Source organism: Sarcophilus harrisii, chromosome 3, assembly GCF_902635505.1.
Source record: "Sarcophilus harrisii chromosome 3, mSarHar1.11, whole genome shotgun sequence".
In the NCBI taxonomy this organism is placed as follows: Eukaryota; Metazoa; Chordata; class Mammalia; order Dasyuromorphia; family Dasyuridae; genus Sarcophilus; species Sarcophilus harrisii.
This window is the reverse complement of record NC_045428.1, coordinates 286824741-286840727: the sequence shown is the minus strand read 5'-3', so window position 1 is coordinate 286840727 and position 15987 is coordinate 286824741.

Sequence of the window (15987 nt, the reverse complement as noted above, 5' to 3'; positions counted from 1 at the left end):
ATGGCCTTCCTCCTCCAGATGTAACCTGATAACTAGATTATTTAAAAAAGCTTCTAAATTTTCAATAAAAAACCAACTTCATGATCAATAGTTGTGTTTGAAAAGTACATTTGAAAGTGGGTTAGTTGGAATGAGTCTATTTCCACATTGAAATGATATAATTGAAGCAGTTCTACTAGTACTCAGCACTGTGGCTCAACAACATTAGGAGGGATTCAATGTTTTGGGTTTTTTTTTTTGGTGGACCACCTTTTTAACCTTAATCTACCATAACATTATTTCTGTTAGGAAAATGGGTTCTAAGGTATTAGTCCTGTTCAAAAATAATTTCTTTTTCTTTCCATCTAAGTTCAGACTCATTTGTCAATCAATTGATAAGTATTTATCAAATACGACTACTAGGTTCCAGGCACATCCCTAATAGCCAGGGATATAAAAAGATTTTAAAGACAGTCCCTGTCCTCAAGTAACTCACAATTTAATTTATCTTGCATTGAAGGTCTTCAGTCAAATACCATTCTACCTTTCATCTTTATTTTTTCTCCCCATAATATACTTATGCATTAAAGATGGACTATTTTCCATATACTTCTGTCTCCAGGCTTTTGCTTATCCTTTTCTTTATGTATGGAAAATCTTTTGTGCATCTGTTTACCTGTTGTATTATTTCCCACTCTTCAAAGCCAAATTGAAATGCTGCCTTCTACCACAGAGCTTTCCCCTGATGCTCCCTTCAGCACCGATTTCTTCTCTTGAAACTCACAGAGCTTTTTGTTTTGTAACTTTCCAATATACTTATCATTGAATAGCATGCATTAGAGTAATCTATGTATGTTTTATTCTCCTGTTAAACCAAGTTCCCTGAGGGCAAAGATCCAGTGGATGAAGTATAGAAGGAAGAACAGTAAGCCTGAGTAAGAAGACCTAAATGCAGATCCAAATTTTCCTATCCTTGTACTTTCTATTTCCTTATTTCCCACTTTCTCCTTTATTACAGAGGCTACTTACTCACAGGCCCAATCCCACCCTATTCAGAACTTTGATCTGTTCTGTATCCAATCTGATCTGATGTGAGATTTACCCATTCTTCAATAACCTGATGGCCCTCTCTCCTGGAATGTCACCATATTAATGCCAAAATTAGTGCAGAGACCAGTGCAGCCCAGATTTCCCCATCTCTAAAAGATATACCAGCCTCAGCCTCTGTCATAGCAGACTGTGCTACCACTGCACTATACCCAGCTCTGTTTCATAATACCTTTGTCATCTGGGACAAGTTGCTTAAATCTCTGGGTTTCAAGTACCTCACCTTTAAAATAAGGGGAGGGGGGTGTTGAATTAGACAACATCTGAGCTCCCTTCTACTTGCTAAAACTATGATCCTAATAAATGATAATTGTATGAATGATGAATAAGGGCCCTCAAGCAACATCAACATCAAAATATCATTAGCAACTACTTTTTTAAAAATAATATTCTAATTTTTTCCAATTGCAATATAAAGATAATTTTTCACATGCATTTTTTTCCAAGATGGAAAGCAATTTGATATAAGTAATATATGTGCAATCTGTTAAATATATTTCCACATTAGCCATGTTATGAAAGAAGAAACAGAACAAAAGGGAAAACAAACAAAAAAAGTGAAAATGATAAAACAGATCTGTATTCAGACTCCATAGTTCTCTGGATAGCATTTTCCATCATGAGTCTTAGGGAATTGTCTTGGATCATTGTATTGCTGAGAAGAACTAAACCTCTCAGAGTTGATCATGGTACAATGTTAGTACCGACTATTCTTAACCTGCTCTTTGAATGTCACTCACCTTTCCTTTTCATTGAGCAAGTCTTTGGTCCTGTCTCACTGAGAAGGATAGAAAGGTATGAGGGACTATATCTTAACTCCTCCCTCCCTTCACAATAACAAAAAAAAAAATTGGAATTGAAAATTTTCTTAAAGATTATCTCCTTTTTGTGTCACAGTTGAGGTAAAGTGAGGTTCAGAGAGGCTGTGATGTGTTCTAAGTAATGCAGCTAGTTTGTGACAGAGAGCCGAGACTCAACCCAATCTCCTGATGCCTATTTTGCCTCTCTTTCCATCACATTGCCTAACTAACCATTCCCAGGTTGGCCGTTCAGAAAGAGATTCATTATTAAGGTGTTTGACATGGAGGAATGCCTATTTTTGGTTTCCTGAAGAGGCATTAATTTTTTTTTTCTAATGCAGTATTACCATGTGTTTGATTCTTTTTATGATTGGTTCAAATTATGTGATGGCTATCTTTTGATATTCAAATTTAAGAAATTTAAGTCCCCAGTTCAAGGACTGACCACTATCATTAATCAACAATATCATTAAAATATTTTTAAGTGGGTTATATCTATCACTCAAAGTGCAGTATAGAAAAGATTAATATGGTCTTTTAAAAAATAAGCTGGATTCTCAAATTAATAACAGGTAAACCTAACACATCCATGAATTTTTATAAAGTGAATTTTAGAAAAACTTGAATTATCCTTTAATTCCCTGAGAAAGTCCTGCAAAAATTTCATTTCTTTCAAGCTCCCCTTAAATAAATAGTGCTTAATCTGGTTAACAAAGGACCCTAAGAGTTCATGGATAGATTTCAAGGGGATCCATGCATTTGAAACTTATATTATTTTGATAATTATTTCAGTGTAATTGTAATTGGTTTTCTTTATAATCGTATATGTTTTATGTGCTTAAAAAACCATTGTCTATGGAGGCACACATCCATAATTTCTACTTCTGAGCAATCTGAGTCTGGTGGATGTTTTGAGCTTAAGAGTTCTAAACTTCACTGAATGAAGCTAATAGAACTAAATACATATGCTCTTTGCACTAGGTTCCACATTAATATCATAAGCTCTCCTATGTGAAGAATCATCTGGTAGCCTAGGGAAGGGAGAGCTAGTCCAGGTCAAAGCATCTGTGCATTTCAGAGTGGGAACAGGTCCTGGGTTGCCCCCTTCAATTCCAACTTGGGAGACATAGGGAGACCCAGTCTTAACAACATTATTCTGACATGAAGTCCATAGGTTTCACCAGAATGCCAGAGGGCTCCCACATGCATATACATGTACATTAAGAGAACTGTACTTAAATGAGTTTAAGGGGGAAAAAAACCTAAAATTTATTTTTCAATCCTGTATTTACCATAGTTATAAACCCTAATACAGTCGACTGAAAGTTGTGAAAAACACTTCCCTTGAAAAATTATCCCTCTAATCTAAAAGTAACTCTCTCATATTTCATACAGGGTGCTTTCTAGGAGCATCTTTATACCTGCAGCCTGCTTTTCTGCAGAAACATTTCTCAGCATAGCCCAAGTTCAGACTAGACTTAATACAGCTACCACAGGCACCTGCCTCCTACTTCAAAACAACAGGGACACTCCAAAACAGCTGATAATATAGAAGTGACTGAATAGCCTCAGAACAGATTTTTTCCTGAACAGCTAAGCCCAGAGGGATATTACTCAGTTGGTTGTAGCATGTGCTAATGAGGCCAGCATTGCTGGTTCAGTCCCCACCTGGGATAGTTATCTTTGCTTCCAGGAAACAGATACACATTCTCTAACACACAATTCCTCCTTTTAGCAGTTACAGTACAGCCAGCTATCACACAGAGGAATATATACATTGTCCATATTCTACCACTAACTTCCTTTCCAGTTATGTAGCAAATACATGATAATCAAGTCCCTGGGGGTGATGTGGCTTAAACATTCTGAAAATATTTTTCAGAAGAGAAGGAAGAAAAAAAAGTGATTCTAACTGAAATGGAAATTTTCCTTTTTGTTTAATTATAGATTTGGAGCTGGAAGGGACTTTAGAAACCATCTATATTAATAGTTCCTCAATTTACAAAAGTCCAGAATGGTCAAAAGAATTGCTCAAGATCACACAGGTAGTTAAGGCAGAGCTGAAATTTGGACCCAGTTCTGACTCCAAATCCAGTACTATTTTTCTACTGTAGTCAATAATCATAAATGTACATTTATTAATTACCTATTATGTGCCAGGAACTAGACTAAGCTCCAGGGATACAAGAAACAGTCACAGTTCCTGTCCTAAAGGAGCTAACTACTATCTCAAACTATGAGAAAATGGATTTAGAATTGGGAAGGACTTCCCCTCTTTCCTCTACCCTAGTTTGACAGAGACAGAGATATTGGCAAAGATGGAAAATGAGATTGAAAGAGTTCCTTGCCCAAAATCACACAGGTAGTAAATGGCAAAGCCAAGTTTTTTGGTTCTGTTTATCTCTACACTGTAGTTCATATAAAACAGATTGTTCCCCTTTCCTGCAGTTTTAACAGGTATTTTAATGGAAACATTCATCTCTATTCTGGATAACATGTTTACACTAGGGCAGCTAAGTGGTGCAGTGGATAAATACCAAGTCTGGAGTCAGGAAGACTCATCTTTCTGAATTTAAATCCTGCCTTAGATATTTCATAGCTGTGTGACCCCAGGCAAGTCATTTAACCCATTTTGCCTCTGTCTCCTCCTCCTCATCTGTGAAATGAGCTGGAAAAAGAAATGGCAAACCACTCCAGTATCTCTGCCAAGAAAACCCCAAATGGACAGCTAGGTGGTAACAATGGATAGAGTACAGACCCCTAGAGTCAGGAGGACCTGAGTTCAAATCTCAAATATTTGACATTAACTAGCTCTATGACTGCCTCAAAAAAAAGGCCCCAAATGGGGTTGTTGAGATTCAGCCCATTTCCAAGACAAGGGGCAAAGTTTATTATAATTGTAACGCCAATTGAAACATACTAAGTTTTCAGAAAGGTTTTAGCAAAAACTAAAATCAAGGAGATAAATTTATAGGAAAAGAAAGAGATCGGATCATTCATGTCACTGATAGGCTAATTTTATGGCTTTGGGGTAAAACTGAGAAGTAGTCTGGTATACTTTTCAATATTGAAATTTATGGTTTAGAGTTGGGGCTGAGGAGTAGTCTGTCTGGTATTCACCTCACCCTTTGTCTCAGAAACCCCATTATCACTGACCAACAGATTATTATTTGACAGTCAGCAATGTTTCTAAAACTATAGTATTCCTAAAACCAGGAGATTTTAGGATCATTGACAGATTGTTGGAACAATAGCACTCCTAAAGTCTGAGGGCCTCAGAATTACTGCTATTTTTCTCCTAGAAGTTGCATCCTATCAGAGTCACAATGAGCCTGAAGTGACTAAAAAATGACTGAATGACACAATGCTTATATTATGTATGTGTCATAAGGGGAAGTGGGGTAAGAGAGCAAATGAGAATGTGTTTGGAAAAATCATTCTTGGAGAAAAAAAAAATCCCCTGCAAAAAGACAATCAGTATTCCTGGATCTCATCCAACCTAATCTTCCAGGGATACAAGTGCTGATGGAAACAAAAATTTGTTAGTCTCCCTTTCCTAGTTCCCTCCTAGATACTTTACTCTTTAATGGAGATGATGATATCAAAAGGTAATGAGGAGGAGTCTGTATTCTTCAAAAACATTAATAAGACCATAGAGGAAAAAAAACCAACAATTCTATTTCCTAACTATAACTTACCCAGGCTTTTAAAAGTTTTTGTTTTTTTTTTTTAATATACAAATCTTTACAAGCCATGGTAAAGGTATCAAGAACTCCCTGGGGTGTGGTTTAATTCTTAATTTAAATTTAAAGAAGAGAAAAAAAATTTAAATTTAAAGAAGAGGAAAAAAAACCCAAAAAACTCCCTAAGTGTCACCCTGGAAAACAATAACAGGCCAAGCCAAGCACGGCAGCCCAGTCATTAGACTTTAATGGATAGTTCAGCACATTTATTCTTGCCCTTGAAAGATGGCCAGAGAGGTTGCAACATTTTCTGATAATAGTTGGTGTTTTAGAGGAGTCTCTAAATGAGTCCCAGGTTTCTTCCTAGTATTCTCTCATCTAACCCCATAGCCACAGCACAAAGACTTGGTCTGTTACCTTTTCAGGTTTAAATGTAGAGTCTGAACACCTAGCCTAGAATGCTATATTTTGGAGACAAAGCCCTACACAGATAACTAAAGTGAGATCCACACAGGTTAAGTTATTCGTCCAAGGTTATGCCTGTTGTAATGGATAATGATGGATAGGAGACAAGTTCAAACCCCACCTCTCACACTTGCTGTGTGATTCTGAGTATGTCAATTGACCTCTCTGAGGCTTTTCTGTAAAATGAGATTGAACTAGATGTTTCCCCCTTTCCCCAGGATCTCTTCCCACTTTAAGTCCATGATATTATGAACCAAGGTAGCATCACAGGAACAATAAATGACCCAATCCTTGCTCCCATCGAAGTTAGATTAATTTTTTTTCAAAAAATAGGGAAAGTTAGTTGGTGTAGTGGATAGATTATCAGCCCTGAAGTTAGGAGGACCTGAGTTCAAATTTGGTCTCAGACACTTGACACTTGCTACCTGTGTGACCTTGGGGAAGTCACTTAACCCCAATTGCCTCAGGGGGAAAAAAAAGGTAGGGAAGATGGGGACAGCTAGTGTTATAGTAGATAGAGCATTGACCCTGAAGTCAGGAGGACTCAAATTCAAATCCAGACTCATACACTTGATACTTTCTAGCTATGTGATCCTGGGCAAGTCACTTAAGGAGAAAGTTGTTTCTCCTTCATTCTTCAAGAAGACCCTGACATCTGGGAAGAACTCCATGGCACCAAGTGAATTGGATTTAAGTGAGGGATTTTAAGACAAGATTACACACCCATAAGGAAGACTATCCAAATTGAATTTCATTGATAGTTTGAGTTGTCTACCCTTGCTTAATCTTGTTGAATATTCTCATCCTAGTATAGCTAAATATGGCTACTTTTGTTAACTATAGAATGATGTATCAGTGTCTCACTTCCTAATATCAAACCTAAACTATCAATAAACTGGCCTGAGGAAAGCCAAACTAAAATAGGCTTTCAGTGGTTTGGCTGGGATTGGAATCCTGGTCTGGCTTCAAATCTAGAATTCCTTCAACAAAGCTACTAGCTTTAGAATAAATACACTCCTTCCCTTTATCCTCACCCTAGGCAAGTCACTTAATTTCTATACCCCAATTCCTCATCTATAAAATTGATGTAGTAGCGCTTGTACTACATACTTTACAAGACTATTAGAAAGAAAACATTTTTTTAAACCTGAAAATGTTACATGAATCTGAGTGATTAATTCATAGTCACATAAGGGCCGTATTTCCTGGTGGACCATATCTCCTAGAAGGAAATCCTAGTACTCCTCCACAGTGCTAATATATTTAAGAACCAGTTGTTGATGATAAGGAAGAAAAAAAGCATGAGAACTGAGATAGGTATAAAAGTACAAGGTGCACCCGGAAATGTAGTTCCTTTTATTGGGCCATTGCCAGAAAAATGTTAGTAAAGCCAGAAAAAGTACATTAACACAGAACTGGATCTGTCAAATTTCATCACATCCTCTCTGTGCACATTATTTTTTGTTGTGTCTCTGACTTCCCAAGGCCCTCTCAAACACTTTGTTAGGAGGAGAAGACAGGGGAAAAGTTATAGCCATTAATAAAATGGTATCAAAGAAAGACAATTTAGGTAATCCCATTTACTCCTCCCTAGAATGCAAACATGACATTTTTCCCAAACCAGAGAGCCTTTGGATTTCCCCTCTGCCAATATGACTGAGATAAATCATTCATTCATTTCAATGATGATCTCCTGATTTTCTGAAGATCCATAAAGAACAAACCCTTCAGTCATAGGAAGAAAGATAAAAAAAATGAGTACCTAGGGCTGTTTGGACACTAATTATGCTAAATAAACCATCATCATTAGATGAAGCTCTATAGAAACTAGGCAAAAATGCTGAGACCTTGGCAATATGAACTCACAAATTATTACATCTCAGTCAGATTCATTGATGTCTTCAGGCAGAATGAGACATCTAAATGATGTAGTGACTAGTTGCTGGTCTTAGGGTGAGAAGGCTTGAGTGTGAATTCTGCCTTAGAGAAACAGTCTTGTCACAACCTCTCAGCCTCAATTTTCTCTGTAAAAGAGGGATAATAATATCACCTACCTCATAAGGGTATGATCAACTGAGATTATGTGGAAAGTGCCTTGCAAAATTTGAAAGTACATCTATTCATGAGGCATATATTTTTAAAGTCATCTGAGGTAACTCCAAAGTATTGAAACGTTGGTCTATACATCCTTTTGGATGGACAAAATGAAAAATCAGAGAAAACACAAGATATTGATAGGTTAGTGGCAGTGCAGAGAGTTGTGGGAACCCCTCTTTGGTCAGCGCAGGTCCAACGTGAAAGAATTCATGAACCCGAAATATTAGACTGGCAAAAAGGAAGTTTATTGTGGGAACTACAGAAGTCAGCTTTGCTAGGAAGACTGACTTCAAGTGAAAAAGTCCTGGCAGAGAGATAAAGGTTCTAGCAGAGAAATCCTGGCAGAGAGATAAACAGAATTGTTAACACTGAGAAGAGAGGGTCTTCACAGCAGGCAGGGGTCCTGACAGACAGCTATACCAAAGAGAGAGGTTTTTTGACAAGGCATGGTCCTGCTTTGGGCCTCTGCAAAGAAATTAGGCCAAAATTGCCCTTTAATAGGAAATCTGAGACTCGGGTTGAAAAGAAAGCCACCTCACCTCCCACCCCTTCCTCCTCCCCAGGTCTGGATATTCATCTTGGAGTTTCAGTCACTCTATATCAGGCCCAGATCTCCCAATAGAATTTGAATGGAGATCCGGCTATCAATATGGGGGTGATTTCCCTTAAAAAGGCCCAGCCTGGGAAATATATTCTCTATAGACTAGACTCTGTGGAGCCTGGGAGACCAGGAATCTCCCTTCTTTTACACAATTTCAGAGTGATAATTTTACAGATTAAAGGGAACACAGTTTCATATCCCTGTTAATATGAACTAGAAAGGTTATCTTCATAGAATTTAGAGCTGGTATGAATTGAAAACCAAGTATTTATTAGCATCTACAGAGAGCCACGCACTAGGCTAGGTTCTGGGGATAAAAATATGTTGCATGGCACAATCCCTACTCACAAGAAGCTTACATTCTGATAGGAGAGACAACAAAGAACATATACAAATGGACACAGGAGGAAACTTAGCTGCTATCTACCCTGTTTCATTCATTTTACAAGGATGAAGGTCACACAGCTGGTATCAGAGCCAGAATTTGAAATTCAGTGCTCTCACCATCCTACCAGGCAGCCTCAATTTGCTTTAACAAAGAGTTATTAAGAGTCTATTGTGTGCTATGGAGAAATATGCCAAGCACTGAGGGAGGTGGGAAATTTAGCTAAAACACTTCCTTCAGTGTAGGTTCTAAAGGGAGAATATGTCAAGTTCACTAACTAATTGAGTCAAATCAACAAGCCCTTATTAAGTAGGGACAGTGCAAGGTTCAGGTGGGGGGAAAGGAGACAATTTTATCCAACCTGTGATTTCACTGGAATATGAAACTCCCAGTGGGAAGTTCTTTCAGCTAATATAGATCTGTACCTTCTCTGAAATTTAGTCTTAGGGCAAGAGTTGTTTTTTTTTTAATATTATTTTCCCCAAATACAAGTAAAAACAATTAATTTTTTTTTTTAATTTTAAGTTCCAGATTTTCTCCCCTTCTCCCCTTTCCCCACCTTGAGAAGGCATACAATTTGATATGGGTTATACATGTGCAGTACTACAAAACATATTTCCATGTTAGCCAAGTTATGGGAAAAAAACAAAACAAGAAAAATAAAGAAAAAAGCATATTTTGATTGACATAAAGACTCCATCAATTCTTTTTCCATTAGGATAATATTTTCTATCTAACATCCTTCAGAGTTATCTTGGAACATTGCATTGATGAGAATAGCCAAGTCATTCATAGCAATCATCGTAGAATATTGCTGTTATCCTATACAATGTTCTTCTGGTTCTATAGAGCAAGGATTATTAACTTTTTTGGTGTCATGGACTCCTTTGGCAATCTGATGAAGCCCATGGAATGCTCAAAATAAAGTTTTTAAATGCAGAAAATCAAAAGGATAGAATTATAAAGGAAACTGATTTTATTGAAATTGTTCTTTACTTCAGTTGTGCCCAACTCTTCCCAACCCAATTTGGGGATTTCCTGGCAAAGATACTGGAGTGGTTTACCATTTCCTTCTCCAGCTCATTTTACAAATGAGCAAACTGAAGCTCAGGGTCACACAGCTAGTGTCTGAGACCTGATTTGAATTCAGACCTTCCTGACTCCAGGCCCAACACTCTATCCCCTGCACCACTTAGCTGCCCTTTTATTGAAATATAGTTATTAATTTTTTTTAATTTAATGGACTCCAGGTTAAGATCCCCTACTTTGGAATTGGCTAGGAGCACTGAGAGGTTAAACTACTTATCCAATGTTACACAATCAGTATGTGTCAGAGGTGGGTCTTGAATCTTTCTGACTCCAAGATTAGTGAGTGCTCTATCCATTATGGAAAGCTACCTATCAAATGTTGGGGATACAAAGGACAAAACTGAAGAATAAGATGTCCTCTACCCTCAAGGTTTCTGCAATTTACTATATTACAGAAATGAAAACTATAATAAATAAATACAAAATAATTTTAAGAGGAAGAGTATACTAAGAACTGAGAGTGGGGAAGGGTGACCATAGGGAATCAGGAAAGACATTCTAAAGGAGGTGCTCCTTGAAGGAATAGAGAGAGATGGGAGAAACTGGTCAATCAGAATCAATCCTGGGAGCATAGACAAAGGACTCATATAGATATTTGTAGAAATTCATGAAAATGTGGTTTGAAGGGGCTCAGCTTTCCATTTCAAAATATATGCAGGCATTCTCTGTTTCCTAATTACTGTATGGTATAGAAAAGGTCTTTTGGTTGTTTGCTGAGCTTGAACTGAGCACATACAAAAGAATCCCAGTGGAGAAATTCACTACTTTTCCCTCCTGCTGCCTATAAAGCATAAAGACAACTCTCTGAACTCTAAAGGCCAGGGATAGTAGACCTTTATACCTGCTTTCCCCAAATTCACACAAAGGAGGCAGGTAAGTACATGACTGCTAGACAAGCCTCTGTATTGAACAGGGGACATCTTTTCTTTGTCTCTTCTTTCCATTGATACATGGTGTCATGTGAACTTTGAAAGGTCAGAGGATTAGAGGTCCAATGACAAGAATTCATAGGAGATTTTGCCTTCAGTCAAACCCAATGTGCCAGCACAGGCTTGAGGATCAATTTGCATGACCAAGACCATGAGGAGTTCAACCTACAACCTACAAAGACATTTTCTACAAGCAGGAGACTGTCTTTGTCCACTGGCCCTGGCAGATTCAGAGCAAACTTGGTGAGGTGAATAATTTGTAGCAACTGCTTTAAATTTGAGCCCACTCTCCCTGAACGCCAAGGTTTTAGGAAGGAAAGTATATCCTGTATCTTCCACATACACATGCTGGTCTATCCAATGAGGTCAGGGAGTTGTCTTTCCATCATGTGGCTCATCAAACAGCCCTGTGCCTGCTTACAGGAGTGGGATGTCATTGCCTGGTCCTCCCTCAGTACATCTAGAAGTACATCTAGAAAGGAAGGGTAGGTATAGATTTTTAAGGGTGTTAACCACCTGGTTGAATTTATAATGTATAATTTAACCTGGCAGCAATAAAGTTACTGGTGCCTCTTCAGCAGCAGAGAAATATATTCAGAGATATTCTTTAGTAATATTATTTTTGGTAACAAGGTGAAAGATGGATTAGAGAGAAAAGAAATTAGAAGAGTTCCAGGAGGTTGTTACAATTCCTCAGAAGGGAGACTATGAGACTGAACTGGAACGATAGCTGCATTAATTGATATAGGACTCTGCTATTCATACTGCTTCCCCATGGAAGTCCTCTGACACATTGTCCCCAAGTCTCCCTGCCATCTGCCTGCTTTGTACCATGCAATATTACAACCCTTAAGCCTAGGCCTCCTAAGAGTCCAATCCCTCCCACCTCTCCAAGATCTTTACTTTTCCAATGGATCCATTCTCATCTGCTGCTGGAATTTTGGGAGAGAGGGATGGGTGAAGTGGAGGGGGGGAAACCTGGGGATCAAGTATCATTGGCCATCTTTCTGAGGTTTAGTTTCTCATTCTCCTGGCTCTTCTACACCATTCCCTTAATCCCCTAAGAATCCCCCCTCCCAAAAAAAAATACTGAATGTATCCAAGGTAATGGAGACTCTTGACTCCATAAAGGAAAAAGTCTTTGAGTTGAAGGAGAGAATCAAGGGCATAAGTAGAGGAACTCTCTTCAATGAAGGATACTTGTGCTTTAGTAACTAGAAAAAAGTAGATACAAATGGGTAATGATGCTAAGAAGTTTTTGAAGAACATAGTAGGTCAGGAAATTCAGGTATGGGGTGGGTGGACCTTGAACTTGTTTAGTCCAAATTCTCCCCTAGAAAGAGCTCTAGAGAGCTCCCTTTGCTGCCACCACCAGCTAATTAACTTTAGATCAACTGCTACCTTTTTTATGAAAACTTATTGATTTTCTCTTCCTACTTCCCAGGCCTGCTGTGATTGCTACCTTCTCTAGAGAGCAATGTCCTTGTGCCTCCCTTGTGATATTTATCACATGCAGGCTTGGGTTTTAGGCATCTTTGGATTGGTTTTACTCTCCTTATTTGATTGGAAGCTCCTTAAAGGCCAAATTGTATCTTTTTCAATTTTTGTACACTCATGTAGCATTGTGTCTGGTACATAGCATCCAAATCAATAAATGTTTATTGAATGGAAGAAAAAAGAATGGAGAAGTGGAATTGAAGGAGTTCACATTGATTGGGCTCAATTTTTTCAGTAAGGTAGGAGGCTATGCCATTTGGAGTTAGACACATGGAATAGGAAGTGAGGATGGGGGCATTCTCATTAAGGTAAGAATAAAAGGTTTGGAACAGTTTGTACGGAATGAGGCAGGGAGTCAATAAAGGTAGAACAGAAGGATTATCAAGTAGCAGCAAGGGCTCAGCTGAAGACAATTGTCAATTTGCAGTGGGTGAAAATCAATTTGATTTCATTATTTTCTCCATAGCTATTCCGTAGCCATGGAGAGAACAGAGAAACAGAATGGTAGAGAATGACCAGGGATGAGGATTGGCAATTCAGGAATGTATACATGGTCAAAGGGAAAAGGAATTCTTAAATGGTAGCTACTCAAACACTAAAGTATCAACTCAAAGATGGTTATAGGCATGAAGTCAAAATTGGGGATATGTGTTGGAAAAAACTGAGATGATTCAACATAGATTGTAAAAAGAGCAATGAGTAGGATGATCAGAGGATCATAGATTTAAAAACAGAACAGACTTGAGAAGCTATTTAATTGAATCTATCATTTTGTAGATGAGTAAACTGAGGCCTCAAGAGGTTGACTTGTCCAAGAGCACACAAATAAATGAAAGAATAGGATAGGTTTACTGTAAATTATAGAAGGGAAAGGCTGAAAAAATAGGTGATTAACTATAAGTGGTGCTAATCCAAGAAAGAATGAAGTTTAAACTATGTTCATATATATTATATGGCCTGGTTAAAGTAGAGTAAAAAAGAAAATTGTCAGAGTTGAGAATGTTAAGGAAATTAGTGTGGTGTTTAAAACATTTGAGAGACATGGTTTCTGAGTAATTTAATCATTTTATTAATAAGGCCAGCATTTTTATTAATAAAAGGATAGTCATTTGGTCATCTCTCTTAAACCAAAAATCCCTCATGGCGGTAGGCTCACAGTTTATGTGCCCTTCAGTGAGTTCCTGAGGATGGCTATCAACTCTGATTTGTTTACAATTAATGAGAAAAAGAATATTACAATGAGAGGATGGACTATATTACAATAAAGATCTTGTGATATTTGATTTGGATGACCCAAATCTTGGCCAAAGAAATTTCTTGATTTCCATATCACTGGTTTGACAAAAGGAAGATCAGATTTTCCCAGATCGGTTAGAGTAAACAATGGGATGCACCTATTAGCCCAAATTTAGGGTTTCTTTTATTGTGTTTAGTTGGATCTCAGCTGTTCTGTCTGGGTAAGTATTTTAGAAAGATCTCCCATACTGGTTGATTCTTGGTTGAGAAAGCAGAAAAGGGAAAGAGAAAAATAATCATTCTCCCAGAATATTCAAGTTAGAGGTACTGTCAGCTAAGGTGTTGAGGAGAACACCCATCTCTAAGGACAATATACATAGAAAGAAGGACCAGGTAAGTAAAGTTAAAATTTAAGAGAATTATCTGGAGGTCATTTGCCGATATCAACAAAGATGAGGAGAGGGTGGCAAAAACAGATTTAGCAAAAGTAGAAAAAAATAATTAAAGGATAGTGGCAGAAAAATAATCCAAAAGAATTAGTAGGGAACAAGAATGCCTAAGATTTCTTGGGTCCCATGGATCAGGAGGAGTAGGAGAACTCAAAACCTTTAGTGGAAAAAGTTGGGAGAGAAAAAGGATTCTTAAAAAGAGGCAAGTTTAGGTTAATAAGGAGGGAGAAGGAATACTGTTAGGAATATTTGAGAATGCAGGGAAGTGTTCTGAGATTCATTCAACAATTTTTATCAAATATGAACCTCTAAGTAAAGCACTTGGATACAAAAAAGAAAAACAAATGCCAATCCTCAAAGAGATTACATTCTATCAGGAGGGACAGAAAGCATATATATACATACAAAATATTGTTGTTGTTGTTTGTTCTTCATTCTTGAAGAGGAACAATGATACCAGGAAAATGATGCCATGACCTGCAAATGAACTGGACTTAAGTGAGGCAGGGCTGTGCAAAATCACCAATCTCACTCTCTCCTCTAAAACCATTTGGGTCCAGTGGCAAGACAAACTGTTCTAGAAAGCTTATTTGATAAGTTCACTTTCCAGGGGACAGATAATATCAAAATTTCAAGCATTTAAAAGACCGGAAGTTACAACTACCAAAAACAGTGAAGTCAGAAGAAATGGATTTTTAGTAATAAATACATGGGATCATGGACTTAAAAATAGCAGAGCATCTTGAGGTCACTATGGACTCCTGAGGGCCCCAAGAAGTCAACTGATTGTCCAAGATCATATAAGTAATAAGTGGTAGAGGCAGGATTTGAACACAAGTCCCTCCAACTTTAAATGTATAGATGATTAGAGATGGCTTTAAACAAAATAAAGATAAACAATAGGGATAGATCATTACAGTAAGGCAACTCCACCCATGTAAGTGGCTCCCAGTTTATATGCCCTTCAATGAGTAGGTATTCCAGAGGGTGGCAATTTATTAACAATTAATGAGAAAAAGAATATTACAATAAGAGAGTGGGCTATATTACAATGAAGATCTTGTGATAGCTAACTTGGCTGACCCAAATCTTAGCCAAGGAGATTTATTGATGTCCATAACACCTGTTTCACCAAAGAAGAATCAGATTTTCCCAGATCCCATATACAAAGATTTTCATCTTAAAGAGTTGCCCAGAATATTGAGTGGTTAATTAATTTGCCCAAGATCACACAACCATGTCTTAGAGCTGGAACTTGAAGGCAGGTCTTCCTGACTCTGAGGCCAGTTCTCCACCCACTATACCACACTGCTCATACAAAATATATTTAAAAATAAACACAAGATAAACTTGGAAGAGAGGTACCAGCAGCTATTGAGGAAATGGGATCAGAAAAAAGCCTCCCAGAGAAGGTGATTCTTTATTTGAACAAAGAATAGCCTTATGAGACACTGAGAAATAGTCCAGGAAACAGGCTAATTGGATAGAAATAGTTTTGGAGAGGAGGATTGATTGGAAGAAGTATCTGAGATTAGGATGAGGTAGTGAGACATGCACTAGTACCTAAGATAGTAAAATTGAGTGAGCAAAATAGGGAAACCAGAGCAACAGTAGTTAGATTGGTGAGATTTTTTTTTTTTTTTTTTTTTTGGCAGAACTTAACCAAGAGA